Source organism: Mus caroli, chromosome 5 (assembly GCF_900094665.2).
Source record: "Mus caroli chromosome 5, CAROLI_EIJ_v1.1, whole genome shotgun sequence".
NCBI lineage: Eukaryota > Metazoa > Chordata > Mammalia > Rodentia > Muridae > Mus > Mus caroli.
In genome coordinates, this window is record NC_034574.1 from 45,301,460 (window position 1) to 45,316,750 (window position 15,291).

The 15,291-nt window shown below is 39.9% G+C and overlaps 1 long non-coding RNA gene across 1 annotated transcript; it reads right to left on the bottom strand.

The window, feature by feature from the left end:
• Positions 1–6,278: 6,278 nt before the first annotated feature.
• LOC115031135 lies at positions 6,279–14,698 on the bottom strand. Its single transcript, XR_003836760.1, has 3 exons — positions 14,605–14,698; positions 12,670–12,892; positions 6,279–6,458 (listed from the first exon to the last, which is right to left on the bottom strand). It is a non-coding gene; the product is annotated as an uncharacterized LOC115031135 (long non-coding RNA).
• Between the last annotated feature and the right edge of the window lie 593 nt (positions 14,699–15,291).

Here is a 15,291-nt window from a genome sequence, read left to right on the forward strand (position 1 = left end):
CATGCGCCACCACGCCCGGCAAATTCATTCTTTTTAATAGCTGAGTAGTTCTCCATTGTGTAAATGTACCATAATTTCTGTATCCATTCCTCTGTTGAGAGGCATCTGGGTTCTTTCCAGCTTCTGGCTATTATAAATAAGGCTGCTATGAACATAGTGGAGCATGTGTCCTCCATGGTTTTCAAAGAGCAATTTTAAACATGAGATTTCTATCAAGAGCTGCCATTTTGGCAGCCTGATGTGAACCTTGCTTGCAGAGGACAAATGGATGGCATACCTCCAGCCATCCAGAAAGCTCTGGATGTTGTCAGCACTCTGGTTTTAAAGTATGTGCATCTTTCACCACCCAGATGGTAAGTGACACGCAGACTTTCATTGCTCCCTGCACTGGGGACTGTCTCTCCCACTCACACTGTGAAGTCCTTTCAGAATTCAGCAGTTTTACCCATGTGATTATGCTACCAGTCTCTTTGATGGGAGGCTCACCCACTCCCCTTAAGGATGAGAATGCGATGGAAGGTTTAACACCCAACATTTAAGGCACTTAAGGTGCCAGGTCTGATTTATTTTCAGCTTTTGATCGATGTCTACTTTCAGTGTGGAGCATGCACTTGGGTTCAGGGCTGTCTCTCTTCAATTCCCTCACTTACCCTACACACTTTTGAGTTGGCAATGCTTTCCCCAGACCTAGCCCATGCCATGGTCATTGCTTGGTACCTAATTGAATCAGGAGGTTTGTCTCCATATGATCTGGCAGTTTAATATTGTAATTGGAGAGCTGTTTGGCCAGTCTATGCATGAAAACAACTTAAAATATGGAGACACTATGAAAAGCAATAATGTATATTTTCTATTTATTCTTAGCTGTTGAAAAGCCTTATTTAAATTTAGCATAAATGAAAACCTGGGCTCTGTCCCCAGTGCCTTAAAAACAAACAAACAAACAAACAACTATCTATTTTGATTTGAGTCCACTAAAATCACAGTGGTTGATGGGAGTGAGTAGATTTTACCACCTTTGAACAACATTGGCTATATACTGTTATTATTCAGTTCCTTGCCTGCCCTTGCTTTTGAAATAAAATCTTCTTAGAAAGAAATCTGGTGCTTTGTGATGGAGTAAGGATGGGACAAGGAAGTAGACTGAATAATAAGACTCCCTGGCCTTTCTCATCTCACCTACCTAGCTGCAAATTCTCCAGCTCCATAATAATCCTTAAGGTTGTTTGCATTTCCAAAACCCTATTTTCCAAGATACTGATTGTATTTTATGTTTTATGATTAGGCCCTGAAAGAGTTATGAAAATTCCCCTATGAGTAAATAGACAATCATAATAATGACAAAAACAAAAATTAGAATCCACAACTTCATTTTTCCCCCTATCTCAAGTCTGTACTTATTCTAGTATTTTCTACAGGTATCTGATTTTATGGGAGTGCCATATTTAAACATTCATTATCAACTCACGCAATCAGACTTAAGTGCACTTAAGTACACCATCTGTCTTTTTCTTTCTTATCTATTCCTCTGTAGTTGCACATGGGGATCTGCTATTCTAGTAGTGTCTGGAGCCCATTTACCTGCACTAGGTATCCTGCAATCAGCAAAGGATACATTCCCTTCCAAGCCTTGATTTCTAGGACTTAAAAGCACCAAGCTTTATAATGGATCTACCCTTAAATGTGATACATGTGCACCTTTCTGCACAGGTGTGTGTGTGTGTGTGTGTGTGTGTGTGTGTGTGTGTGTGTGTGTGTGTGTGTGTGTGTTTGCCAAAGCTCCAAAGACAAAGTCTATCTTACTATCTTAGAGGTATCAGGTCAAAGCCTAAACCTATTTTGCAAAAAGCCAAAGCATGATAAAAACAATGTTTTGCAACTGCAAATAGATTCTGGCCAAGCTGCACAGCCATGCAAACCATTTCTAGGCTACCGTACAGGCAGAGAATGACAGTAAGGCTTCCTTTTATTCCATCTCTGCAGCCCCGGAGCAGAAGGCTGAACCTCTTGATTGGGTTCTTACAGCCCTGTTATTCAAGCAGTGTGCCTGATTTTGCCCTAAAGAGGCACCAGTTCACTCTCTGCAAAGCAAACCAGAGCAAACCTTTTCAACACATCACTGATGACTTGACGGCAGTGAGACCCAACTCTACAGAGTACCCAGGCTCAGTGGCAGGTCTTGCATTTTGGCAGTCAAATGCATAAAAATGAATAGGACAGGGGGCTGGAGATGAGGCTGCATGGAAATAAAATATGATCCTAGGGATGTGTTCTGTGATAATCTATCGCATGCCATAGAAATAAAACTCCCCCAAAGGATACTGACTGTCAACACTCACCTTCATTTTTATCTTTGGTCTCTTGGGAGAGAAATAATTCTTGTGAATCAGGGGAATTAGGCTTTGAATTCAATCATCCTTCCTTATCATTAAGTCCCAAGTCTGTCTTATGTTTGTTGTATAGTTGGGGTGGAGTTGTTTAACCCTTGTTAGCTTGGGTTGCATCATGGGTTATATAAAAATTTTAATACTTCTTTACTTAGTTGTCACAAAGATTAACAGAATTAAAGCACAGTGTGATGGGTAAATGATTAGTTCTATTTAAGTGAGAGAAAAAGTATATCTGTCTCCCTGTGTGGAGGCGCATGAGAGGACACACACGCACACACACACACCTACAACACTAACTCTGTATAATTCAAATTCTAATTTAACTCTGCATATTCGAATAGTTCTAATATATTATTTTAATTACTCCTCTAAATAACCAAGATACAGATACCATCAGGATTTCTACCTACAGATAAGAGATTTGCAAAGGTTAAGCCATTGAAGTTATGCAGTTCCTGGTAAGATTGAGGTTTTAACCCAGACAATCTCTTAATCCATGTTCTCTCATCCATCACTCTACACTGCTTTGAAGGAAGCTAAGCAATCCAGACAGCTGGCTCTACATTTTGTCCACATAAGTATGCTAAAAAAATGTCATTGAGTATATCTAGTCACCCAGAGCCATTCGGGGATCACAGCACAGCACATCTCCTGCCATAGCTGATTTAACTATCTGGATGGCCTGAATCAGAAAGTGTCTGGGGATCCATCCCATAATCAGCTTCCAAATGCTGACACCATTGCATACACTAGCAAAATTTTGCTGAAAGGACCCAGATATAGCTGTCTCTTGTGAGACTATGCCGGGGCCTAGCAAACACAGAAGTGGATGCTCACAGTCAGCTATTGGATGGATCACAGGGCCCCCAATGGAGGAGCTAGAGAAAGTATCCAAGGAGCTAAAGAGATCTGCAGCCCTATAGGTGGAACAACATTATGAACTAACCAGTATCCCGGAGCTCTTGACTCTAGCTGCATATGTATCAAAAGATGGCCTAGTCAGCCATCACTGGAAAGAGAGGCCCATTGGACTTGCAAACTTTATATGCCCCAGTACAGGGGAATGCCAGGGCCAAAAAGTGGGAGTGGGCGGGTAGGGGAGTGGGGGGAGGGTATGGGGGACTTTTGGGATAGCATTGGAAATGTAAATGAGGAAAATACCTAATAAAAATATTTAAAAAAAAAGAAAGTGTCCATTCAGAAAGGTCAAGAAATGGAGCTTTGACATAAAACAAATGATGGACAGTAGGATTTTTTTTCTTTAGGAACTTTGAATAAAGAAACACAGATAAAAATACATTCTAAAACGATTGCATAGTTAGCTTAAACAAGGGATAGTGTCCTTCCAAGGGCCACACATCATTGTCTAAAAGAAATTCCAGTGCTTGGAGTTGTATATATCACCCCAAGTTGTTGGTCTATGGTGTCCTAAAGACCTCCAAAACAATGCAGGCTATTGTCATTGTCCTAGATAGTCTGTTAGAACTTGATGGGAAGGCCCTGCTGCTAAAGGTACTATAGAAGTGGGCCATAGGGCATGGAGAAACCAAATTTGTACTGATCAGGAAGTTCCCTCCCTATAAGCTAGCCATCATACTGTAGAAGGTGCTATATGACCTTTTAGGGGAGAAGGGCATCAGTAGTCTTGCATGGCAAGATACACCTGTGAATGTAATAGCGTTGTGGATGTTATGCCGGATGTGATTTAAGTTCTACTCTGCAGAAGTAAAAACATGGCTGGTACTGAGCACTAACAAAAGTTGGTGATACCTACAGGTCCCAAGAGGGAGGTTACTACTATTTTTCTGCTAAATAAAGATAGATTTTTATGTTTCTAGGCAGACCAATGCAGCTCAAAGAACTTAATCAGAGAAGTTTGTTTTATGCAGTGGGTAGTGGTTAATGAAGAAAATCCTAATTGGTCAAGGCCACAGTATATAGAATGTGTCAATGAAGTGTTCCCTGTCTGAAGTGAATGAAGTTATTGCTGCACACACACACACACACACACACACACACACACACACACACACTCACACACACACTCACACACAAGGCTCAAGGACTATCATGGATGAAGGAGGAAACAGATTATAAAAGCAAAAGGAGGACCAGACTGAAACAGTGTCCTTTTACTTTAACATGAACTGTACTATGTAGACACAGCACCTGTTGTTGCTTGCACAAAGTAAAACCAGTCAGCATTATGTCATGGAAAAGATAGAGACTCGGAATCTCCTACACAAAACTTAGGAGCTATTGACTGCTTCCAGGAGAGGGAGAATATCTTTCTTTAAGGGTGTTGCCTCTTGTAGACTGAACATTCTCTGGTGGATAGCTCCATTTCTAGGAGTATATGGGAAGCACAAATTAGATACCATGGATTATTTTTAAAAGGGATGGAAGGGAGACAAGAAGTGATGGGGTTGGGAGGTGTTGGTGGATCTGAAAGGATTTAAGGGAACAACTGAGGTGACTATCATTAAAATATGGGTTAGTAACAGTGGTGTTAAATATATCATGCATCCATCAAAAGCACTCTGAAGTTTTGACTGACAAAATATACTCTTTTCTCCTATAACTGGATTATTTCATACACATGCACAATGAAATTATTTCGAACTCAAGAAGTACATATCTCTCCATTGCTCAAAACACTTCAAAGGTATTTATGTGACCGTTTCAGTTCTTCTGTTCCAGATGAACTTCATTTTCTCTGCTTATTGGTAATTTACCTATATTCCAGTACTGCCTTGTGTTCCTCTTCTGTTCTGGAATACCCAGTAGGAATGTGTTTCAGCGGGAATCGTAAAGAACTTAACACTAGAAAATAAGATAGTGGAATAGGAAGAAGTGAGGCCAACAAAAGAGAGGATATTCTCCCGACCCAATATCTAGCAGCCTGTCTGTCCTGAACATCCCTTTCATTAACCCAGTGCTGGGCCCCCTATCTTTTCTCCTGCTCTGTTCCCCTCATGAGCTACATTCCATCTTTCAGACCCTTAGCCCTCTAGACACTATTATTTATCTAATCAAGAGTCTGGTTTTCCAGTCCTCTTTCTGGAGGAAACCCTAACAAAAAGGTTACACAAAATTCAATCCTTCCAAGAGTGCAAAAGAGTCTGAAGGATAAGTGCAAAGCTGTTTGGCCCGTGCAGTAACTATTGAAGATTTTGCAGTGTGTCTAGCTCAAAATGAGAAATGCCAGAATTATAAAGTATGTACTAGATCCCAAAGGTTTAGTACAAATGACCAAATTAAAATAATCGACCACTTTTATTCTAATTACCTGCTTAATATATTATAGAATTAAATATACATGTATATGTGTGATATTATTGTTAATTTCATGTATTCCCTGTTCTCTTTTATACCATAATGTGGCTGGCCTAGTCATCATTAATAAATTACAATTTCAGTCAGTCATTCAAAATTTTAGCAATTAAAATTATTAATATGGCTTCTATTACATTTATGTTAGGCAGCACTGGTACAGAAGTTGCTCACAATCATAATTTACATTTTGTCCAGATATTAGGATTAATGTTAATGTTGGTATTTTGAAATTACATGCCAAAATATTTATACTGTGTGCTGGTTGTGAAGCTCAACAGTACAGCATTTATCTACCATGTGTGAGGCTGGGAATACAGTCTCCAGCATGACAACAAGCTTGCCTGATTCTTTCGCTTTAAAGCAATCTAAAATTGTGATGCAGGATCCGCAAGTCAAAATGATGACTATGAGTCAGCAGAACTTCAGAGTGAAAGGTGTATAGGACAAGCAGGGGGTCAGGAGCTCAAGCTGTGTGAAGAGATGACACAACAGAACCAAGCTGGTATAAGGAAAGCCTGTGACAAAACTGACACTTGCCCAGAAGGTAAAGGTCCTTGCTACTTTTCTGGAGGTTGCCCTGTTGTGTCTGCAGCCCTCAGGCAGCCTTCCTGACCATGGCTGCTCTTCCTAAGGTGATGTACTGAAATCTTCAGATGCCTGGAGCCACGGTTTGCTTTCCTGAGCATCTGACTCCTGCTGTACATGTAAGAGTGATCACATTGCAGTTCACATCTGAAGGAGTAAAAAAACCCAAATCCTCTGTAACATAATCATCATGTAATCACTGTTAAATGATAAATAATTAAAGGGGGGAATCGCATAGCAGAACTATCTCTAAAAGCAGTAAAATGGGTTGATGCCATAGAGGGGTTTTATCAAGAGAAGGTGCTATATCCCCAGGAAAGCACAGTTGAGCAGGGACAGCAGAGGACAGACTTATTATGCCACAATCCAGAAACCAAGAGAGAACAGAGGACATTCAAGACAGCTTGTGTCTAGGTTATGATTCCTCTGAAACTCATCAAAGTTAAATAGAATGTGGAGATTAGTGCTCAGTGAAATAGATGGTATGCCTCCTTCGAGGGGGGGGGGGCAAAACTTCCTAAGCTCCTTTGGGGGTAGGAATTTAATATGGGTGCTTTTTCCAACTCACCAAATAGCCCCTAGAGATTGCCTAGACGTTTTGATGTGTGATAGAATTTAGAACTATGTCTTGATTCTTGGATATTTAGTGCTTCTCACATAAAACAAATAATCTCATCTAAGATGAAAGCCTAGAGAGGGAGACTCCAAGAAAGGGGGTATATACATTACTATGGGGAAGAGCTCTACAAAGGATCTCAGAGCAGTGCTAGCAGGGGTCACTGAAAAGGTCTATGATTAAGAATCAAAAATCTTAGATCCACATGCTGGCTACCTCCTTAACTGACATGTTTCTTACAGTGAGATTGTTTTCCCAATACCTTCCTTAAATAAAACCCTAGTTAATTTTTCTGTAATTTTTTTTATTTTAGAATGTCATGAAGATCATGCAAGTTAAGAAATGTGGAATTATAATACAAACTTAAAACTTTTGCATGAATATAGGGGATGTGCCCAAAAGAGGTAACACCCACAATGAGGCTGGCTGCTGGCTGCCAAAAGAGCATTAACTTGTGCTATAGAGCTCTTGTTTGGCCTCAAAATGATTGTTTCCCAATAAGGTGATGAAAGGTCCATATTATTGTTCTTCCTGTGGGGTTGCAAACCCCTTCAGCTCCTTCAGTCCTTCCCCTAACTCTTCCCTTGGGGTCCTTCACTCAGTGCAAAGGTTGGCTGTGTGTATTCACATCTGTATGGGTCAGACTCTGGTAGGGCCTCTCAGGGGACAGCTATACTAGACTCCTGTCAGCAAGCACTTCTTGGCATCAGCAATAGTGTCTGGGTTTGGTGTCTGCATATGGGATGGATTCCCCAAGTGAGGCAGTCTCTGAATGGCCTTTCCTCCAGTCTCTGGTCCACTCTTTGTCCCTGCATTTCCTTTCCTTTTGACAGGAGCAATTCTGGATTAATATTTTTGAGATGGGTGGGTAGCCCCATTTCTCAATGAGGGGCTGTGTCTATCTACTAGATATGGTCTCTACAGGTTCTATTTCCCCTTTGGGAATAGGGATAATATTTGAAATCTAATTAAATAAAATAACCAGTAAAAAGAGATCAATATTGCCATTCTTCTTTCTCCTTAGGACAAAAGCAATGCAAGGTCTTCATTTGTAATCAAATGGCAGCTAATTAAAATATAAAAATAAATCATGCCCATGTACCAAAATAGGACCATGGCTACCCTGTCTGTTAAGTGTCTGTCTTATCTCCAATTTATGCAGCTGCTAGTATCCTTAAATACTCAAGTTAGCATCTTTACTTAGGAGTATTTATTGCACTGAGTGTATCAAATAGAGTCCAATCTTGGAGTAACCAATTACTTATAATTATTTCCACGATGAGGGCTTTTCTCTTCAGGTGGCCAATTACTTCCTATCAAATTATCACCGAACACCATTATTTTCATTTCCATCTGTAGACATCTCAAGACTTTATTTTCCATTTGGTACAAGCACATGTGAAGGAAATAATAACAACCAAAGCAATTATGACTGTGATCTTATCTATCTGGACTGATTAAAAACCCTTCTTCCAATCACCTGAACTTTTTACTAATGTTAAGTTTATTAAAATTCAGGTTCAAGTTGTCAGGTTTTTTTTTAAAGGATTTTATTTATTTCATCCCCTCCCCATCCACACACAAGATAGTAAGGGATGCAGAGCAGAGCAACCAAAGGGAAAAAAATCAAATTACCAATCGGACCCAGACTTCACTGAAATTTGGCTTCACCACAGTGATTTTTGTTAAAAACTCACTCTGCATTTATCAAAACTGCATCTCTGGGGAATTACAATGAAGTATGGCAGAGTGTTGTTAATTCATACTAATGCCTGGACATCCGGTACAGATTACTGAATTCGGAGTTAGCAAGCCAGGGAGTGGAGGCAGGTGGACAGGGAAGGCAAAAAGAAAAGAGAGAGAGAGAGAGAGAGAGAGAGAGAGGAAGCCACTGCATAGCTAAAGTATCTTTTTCTTCATTTGTTTGCCTAATTGTAAGTTAGTTTGTAATTAATTAGGCTAATATATCATTGATAGTAACACAAATTATGTACCGGGAGCTTTCCAGAATGAAATATTAGTTAAAAATTAGGTGCAAGTTTATTGTGCAGTGAGGTAAAATAAAACAATACCAGAATAACAAACTAGACTAGGGTTGATACTAAATTTCATACATTTCCCCTTAATACAATATTTTCTCTCTTTCCAGTTTTGAATCAGTTTTTGGAATGGATTCGCTTTTCAATTCTCACCCAAGAAAACTGACCAGTATCCAAGGAAGTATTACTTGACGTTCACCCTGCTTAATTGAATCAGAACTGGAGGGGCAAGTAAGATTGTCACTGTGTCTCCAAGTGTCCAGGAATTCACACAGGCATCTCTGCATGAGTACCAAACACCCTCCCTCTTCATCATCTCTTAGGGAAAAAAACCAAAAAACAAAATGAGGAACTTGATAGTGTGACCTGAAAATACAATGATATTTTAATACCAAGCTTTGGACAATACCTTCTTTTATAAGTGATAGAGATGCAGCTTAGAGTCAAAGAAATTAAAATGCCATGGAGGAAGGCTTACTTCATGCTCTATTCAATGTAGCTCCTTAAATATTTTAATGAACTTTGGCTCTGTTTTCTTGTTATATTTTGCTCACATGACTTAGCAGTAAAATTTATTGACAAGTGGGATCACTCAGCAAAAATGGCTTCAGTGACCAAATATCTCCACTACGCCATGCGGTAACTGATTCTAACCATAGGGACTGTGGCTCTTTTCTTGAAAGAATTTACAGTCTTGAAGGAAAGCAAAGGAAAAAAGAAAAAAGGGGGGAGGAAAGGAAAAAAGAAAAGGGGAAAAGAAGAACAAACAAGGCCTTTTCTGTGATGGAGCAGAGAATGAGGTTGCAGTGAATATATGAGATGGCTCGGTCTTTAAAAGCCTCTTAGAGAATGTTTATACTGATGGAGATGAGAGGAATGAGTTGGGACCAGAAGACTGGAAGAGAGATTCACAGTTGTTTGTAGAGAAGGGACAGGCAACTAGGAAGAGTTTCTAACAGACTGGATACCAGAAGAGATGTTAAAATGTCACTTGCTTCGATGGGAACAGCATCAAAGCTGGGCTAGAGTGACAGGCTTAAGGGAGCTTAGTGGAGAGATTTGCTAATGTGATTCCCATGATGCTCACAGTGAGGATGGGGTGGGAACCTTGTGATCTTCTGCCTTCTTACTGTGCGTATACTTTTTTTTTCCACTAGTGGCCAGCAGGACGAATGGAAAACTACCTTCCTGTGCAAATTCACTGTATAACATGAGATGATTTCATCCTGAGCTCAAGCTGATGGCTCAGCTGGTCTGAGTTAACCACCAAAGCACATGGAAAAACCACTGTCATTGGACTGGTAGTATTCTTGGATTCAAGCGCTGCAAATAGGCCACAGGTGATTCAGGTAAGATATGTGCCAGAGAATGTTCTAGAATTTGCTTGGAAGACATATGAAGGTGGTTTTCTCATTTAATAAACCAGGGAACATGCAGAATACATGCTATTGGCTACCATATTGTAAATATGGCACCCATATTACAATCACAGAGTGTGTGTGTAAGTCTCTCTCTCTCTCTCTCTCTCTCTCTCTCTCTCTCTCTCTCTCTCTCTCTGTGTGTGTGTGTGTGTGTATGTCTGTGTGTGTGTGTCTGTGTGTGTGTCTGTGTGTGTGTGTCTGTGCATGTAAAGCATGTATGCATTTGTGCCAAAGCTTCCTTCAGCTTATTCCTTCCTTCCTTATTCTGATTTAGAAATTTACTGTTACATAGGATTGTGAGTTCTTTTTCATCATTTTTTGTTATCAGGTCTTTTCCCCCTCTGTACTATGGATATTCCTATTTCTAGAAGTATCGTGACTGCTAAAATTCTGGCTGATGTAATAGTGAAGTCTGAGAGGCAATCAGGTGATCCCTCCCTGCATCTTCATTCTCAGGATTCCCTCTCTCCCCTCATATATCACAAGGGACTTTCAAACGGCAGGCTGATGACTGAAGAAAAATGGCAGGAACATCCCAAAAGTCAAATGACTCTCCCTAAGTCCTCTGACAGCTCGCCTCCCTTCCTCTGTTGCTGCCTGTCTTTGGCTGCCAAGAATTTGCTGTTTGCTTCTCACCTCCCTCATCCAATCCACACTGAGAAGATAATGTGCCCAGCTAGCTCCAGCACAGAAAGCTGAATGTCAGCAAACATTCTGTCTTGAATGAAAATAACCTACCCATGCAGAGAGGGCCTCTGGTATCCAGGGCTGAGACCATATTGGGTTGGGTGGCTAATTCTTCAGCCTTCTGGTCCAGGGATTTCAGCTAATGGCTTTGGGGTTTTACACAAGCCACATGTCCCTGGGTTTAATGTTGCCACTGTGGATAGGACTTGTCATGTTGTATAATATTACACAGTTACTCCAAAGCAGCTTTCTGGCTAAGTGACAGGATTTGACACGTCTCGAATATTGACAGTAGTGGTGACTTTCAAGTGTTCTATTTATGTCAGGTAGAAAAGAAGCAGAGATTTAAAAAAAATAAAATAGCATAAACATGCGCAAAGCAAACCTCTGGTTTAGTTTAGTAAAAAACGTCAAATGTTCTGAGTGCTTTCTTGGTGGTTTTCTGCCGTGGACCCTTGGGAAATATTAGAAGACTCAGTATCACCATTTGTAAAATAGAAATAATGATAATGCCTGTCTTAAAGAGTCATGATTACATTAGCCAATGTATCTAGAATGTCTTATGCGACTCCCAGCTCATCATGGAAATTCTGTAATGATACATACATTAATTGTGATTCCCATGATGCTAATAAACTTTTCCAATTTCAAAGCCCCAACCAGGCACTTCACTCTGAGAATTCTTGAGCAACATTGTTTGTGTCACAGACTGAGATGATTAGAGAATTGACATCTAAACCCAACAACATGACATTTTGATGAGGTGGTGAAAATTTATGACATGTAATCTTCGTTGGTTCTGGTGAACTTTCTAGAATTCTAAAAAGGATCCCTGAAATAGTTTCAAAGGTGGAAACTGAAGGATGTACAAAGAGAAGAAATCATGTAGGAGAAAGGTTTGAAGGATTGTTTGACGTTACCACAAAGGGTAAATTAAGCAAAACATCCAAGTTCATAAAGGTATGCAGAGAAAATAATGAATGAGCACGCAGCAAGAAAGGAAAAAAAAAGGAAGTCCAGAGAGCAGAGAATTGGGACTGAAGAGGGATTGGATTACATTGATGACAAAATATAAGACCAGGAACCTTTAGAATGGGGACATTGCAACATCCAATAGATCCTCTAGAGGCAAGATGGTCCCACTGAAGGCTGTAGCTTGGAAATATAAACAATACATCTCTGGAATGGAGGAATCCTAGGCTTAATTTCGTGTTTTGTCATTTACTACCTGTGGCAATTTGGGAAAGCTATTCACCCTTTATATGGAGGTAACAGTGGTACCTCCTGGAAGACTTAGTATGGAGTTAAAATAAGTTAATGGGATGAACGGTTTCAACCATTACTACATCATAGTAGTCTCTCATTAAGTAAACATTAGCCATTGTCATTTATCATCAACCATGACTCATCATCCTTGTAACTCATAAAATATTTAAAGGACCTACAAAATAGCTTCTCACTAAGCTCCATCATAACTCCTGATACTCCAAAGATTAATATCATCGTTCATCAAATGAGTCTAAATAAATGTATCATTGTTTTCATTTGAAAACCAAGGTGAAGAACCTGCTGTTGCAGAGTCTCTGCTGCATCACCTGTTGTCTCTGCTCCTCGAGGCCCCTTTCCTTCGAATCTTCTCTCCATCACCTCTCGCCTTCTTTACAATTCCATATTCCTTCAGAACTTCAGCTTCTGGCCACTGCTTCTGACCATTCTCTGTAACTTGTCTGGCACTGTTTTCCTGCTAATGAGCATGTCTGGAATGGACAGTCCTAAGGGCAACCTGTTCTTTATGCAATCAGATCAACACCACTCCACCTGTGATGAAAGAATGTAAGTAGGCAACATAAAAGCTCACATGAGGCTCTAGTGGATCCTAGGCTCCTATGCTGTATCCCAAGGGTAGCACAGTAAACAGAGGTATTCCAATCACTGCACCACTGCTACAAACTAAAAGCAACACACACTCACACACACATACAGAAAGAGAGAGAGAGAGAGAGAGAGAGAGAGAGAGAGAGAATATGTTCCTTCTCATCTGCAACAAGGACAGACAGCCTGAGGCACAGAGTGGTTTCTAGCAAAGTTATCAGTACTATGGGGTCATCTAAGGGGATCAGAGGCTGTCATGGCCAAAGTGATCCCCTGAAGCATCACCAGGCTTGAAACAACTACCATGATGAGGCAATTAAATGCCAGGACTGGCAAGAAGTGTCTTTGTCCAGTTACTTATCTAACGTTACCTCCCAGGGTTGATGGCTGAACAGGGCATTACTGAACACTTGAGAGAAAAACAAAACAAAACTCTGTTGTCCTGAGGCAACCAACTGCTAATAGAGCAACTGCTTGTCTGACAACTCCCAGACCTCTGTGAAAATGGCAAGACCTAAATTGGTGTTGCTGCCATTCTTGGAAGCAACCGGAATGGATTTTATGGTCTTACTGAACTTGGGAACTATGAATATAACAGACCTGACTCAGATCCAGCATCTATTCATTTCTACAATAAGGCAAGCATTCCATTCCTTTCTATCTTATGCCTACCATTGTAGACAGGTGAGAGAAGTACCTGACAGCTGTGAATGATGTAACCCAATTATCTATGCCAGACAACTTTTGTTACATCAAGGGGAAAGCATCAAGGGATATGAACAATAGATTTAACATGCAATGAACACTTTTTTTTTCAAATTTATTTTTCTAATAGCATATAACCTGTAGCCAAATAACCCATGGGATTCCATGATATGTTATAAAGTTATACAATTGAAAAAGCAGAAGTATTTTCACTGTCCCAGGAAGAAGGTCGTTATTTGGCTGACTCACACTAACAACAGTTATCCAGGAATAATTCATATCCAGGTATATCCACTCATAAAGTCTTTACTATACAGTACTTACATGAGGATAATCTGCCCATTTTAGCTAGAAACCTGTCAGATTAGGCAACTCTCTCTAGTGATGCCAGTTATGTTTCCAATGGTGAAATCTACTGAGTTGTTAACTCCTTATAATGTACATGTGCCCATGGATAAATAGCTTGAGGCAAATAGAGTGGCCTCATGTCACATTGGCTGTTTGAATCCCACTAGATAGACTGCATGAACTAAAAACTTGGAAAAAAAACCTGAAAATCACCACAATAACATGACCTATAGAGAGAAAAATAAAGAATGCTACCAAATAAATGGAAGGAGTTTCACTCTGAGACTATGCAAGATTCATAAAGAAACACTGATGATGCATGTAAGTCTTACAGGAGTTACTATGCACAGGCAATAAGGAACGTGGCAATCCACAATTGCATCAGCATGTTTATTTTTTGGGTGGATGTCAGGCTGTTTTTTCTCATAAGGCATTGAGAGATTCCATATGATCTGTCTTGACATGAGACAACTTTATATAAAAGGTCACAGGAGTTAAAAGGCAAAAGTCACTTTCCCTAAATCCATTGCATATAGATATTAGTCAGTTTTCATCTTGACAATAGCATACTTAAAAAGAACAACCTAAGAGGAAGGATTTCTTACATTGGCTTCTGCTTTTAGTCCTTAGTCCTTATCACCATTGATTGTGGTCTCATGGTGGAATAGAACATCATGGTAGCATGAAAATATGGCAAGGATATCTCAGCTCCTGATGGATGGAAAGCAGAGAGTCAGAACTAACTGAAGAAAAATAAAGCCCTTGAGATGCCTACTTTTACCATGTAAACCTTACTTCCTAAATTATCCAATAGCTGAGGCCTATGGATAACTACCTATGAGGTGTATTTTGTACTCAAAACAAAATAATGTTCATGTGACCTGAGATCACCCAGTAGAATCTGTGTCAAAGAACACTTAGCAGGAAGCACTATTGGTAAGAATTTGGAGCAAGGGAGAATCTCTGCAAGGTGAGGTTGTAAGAAGGAAACAATCCTCAGCTTCTAGGATCCCGTGAAAAGAGGCAACAGAAAAACCATGGTGATAAGCAAGACTTATGTCAGTGAGAATTTTTAATTGTCATATGTTGACTATATATAATAGCTTTAACCATGCCATGTTCATACATGCATAGAATACACATTGATCATATTGTTCACCTCCATAACTGCATCCTATTCCTGGCCTTCTCACACTGATTCCCTTTGTCTTTCCAGTTAGCCCTTCTACTTTCATTTCTGTCTGTCTGTCTGTCTGTCTGTCTTTCCTTCCATCTTTTTTTTTCTTAAAAAA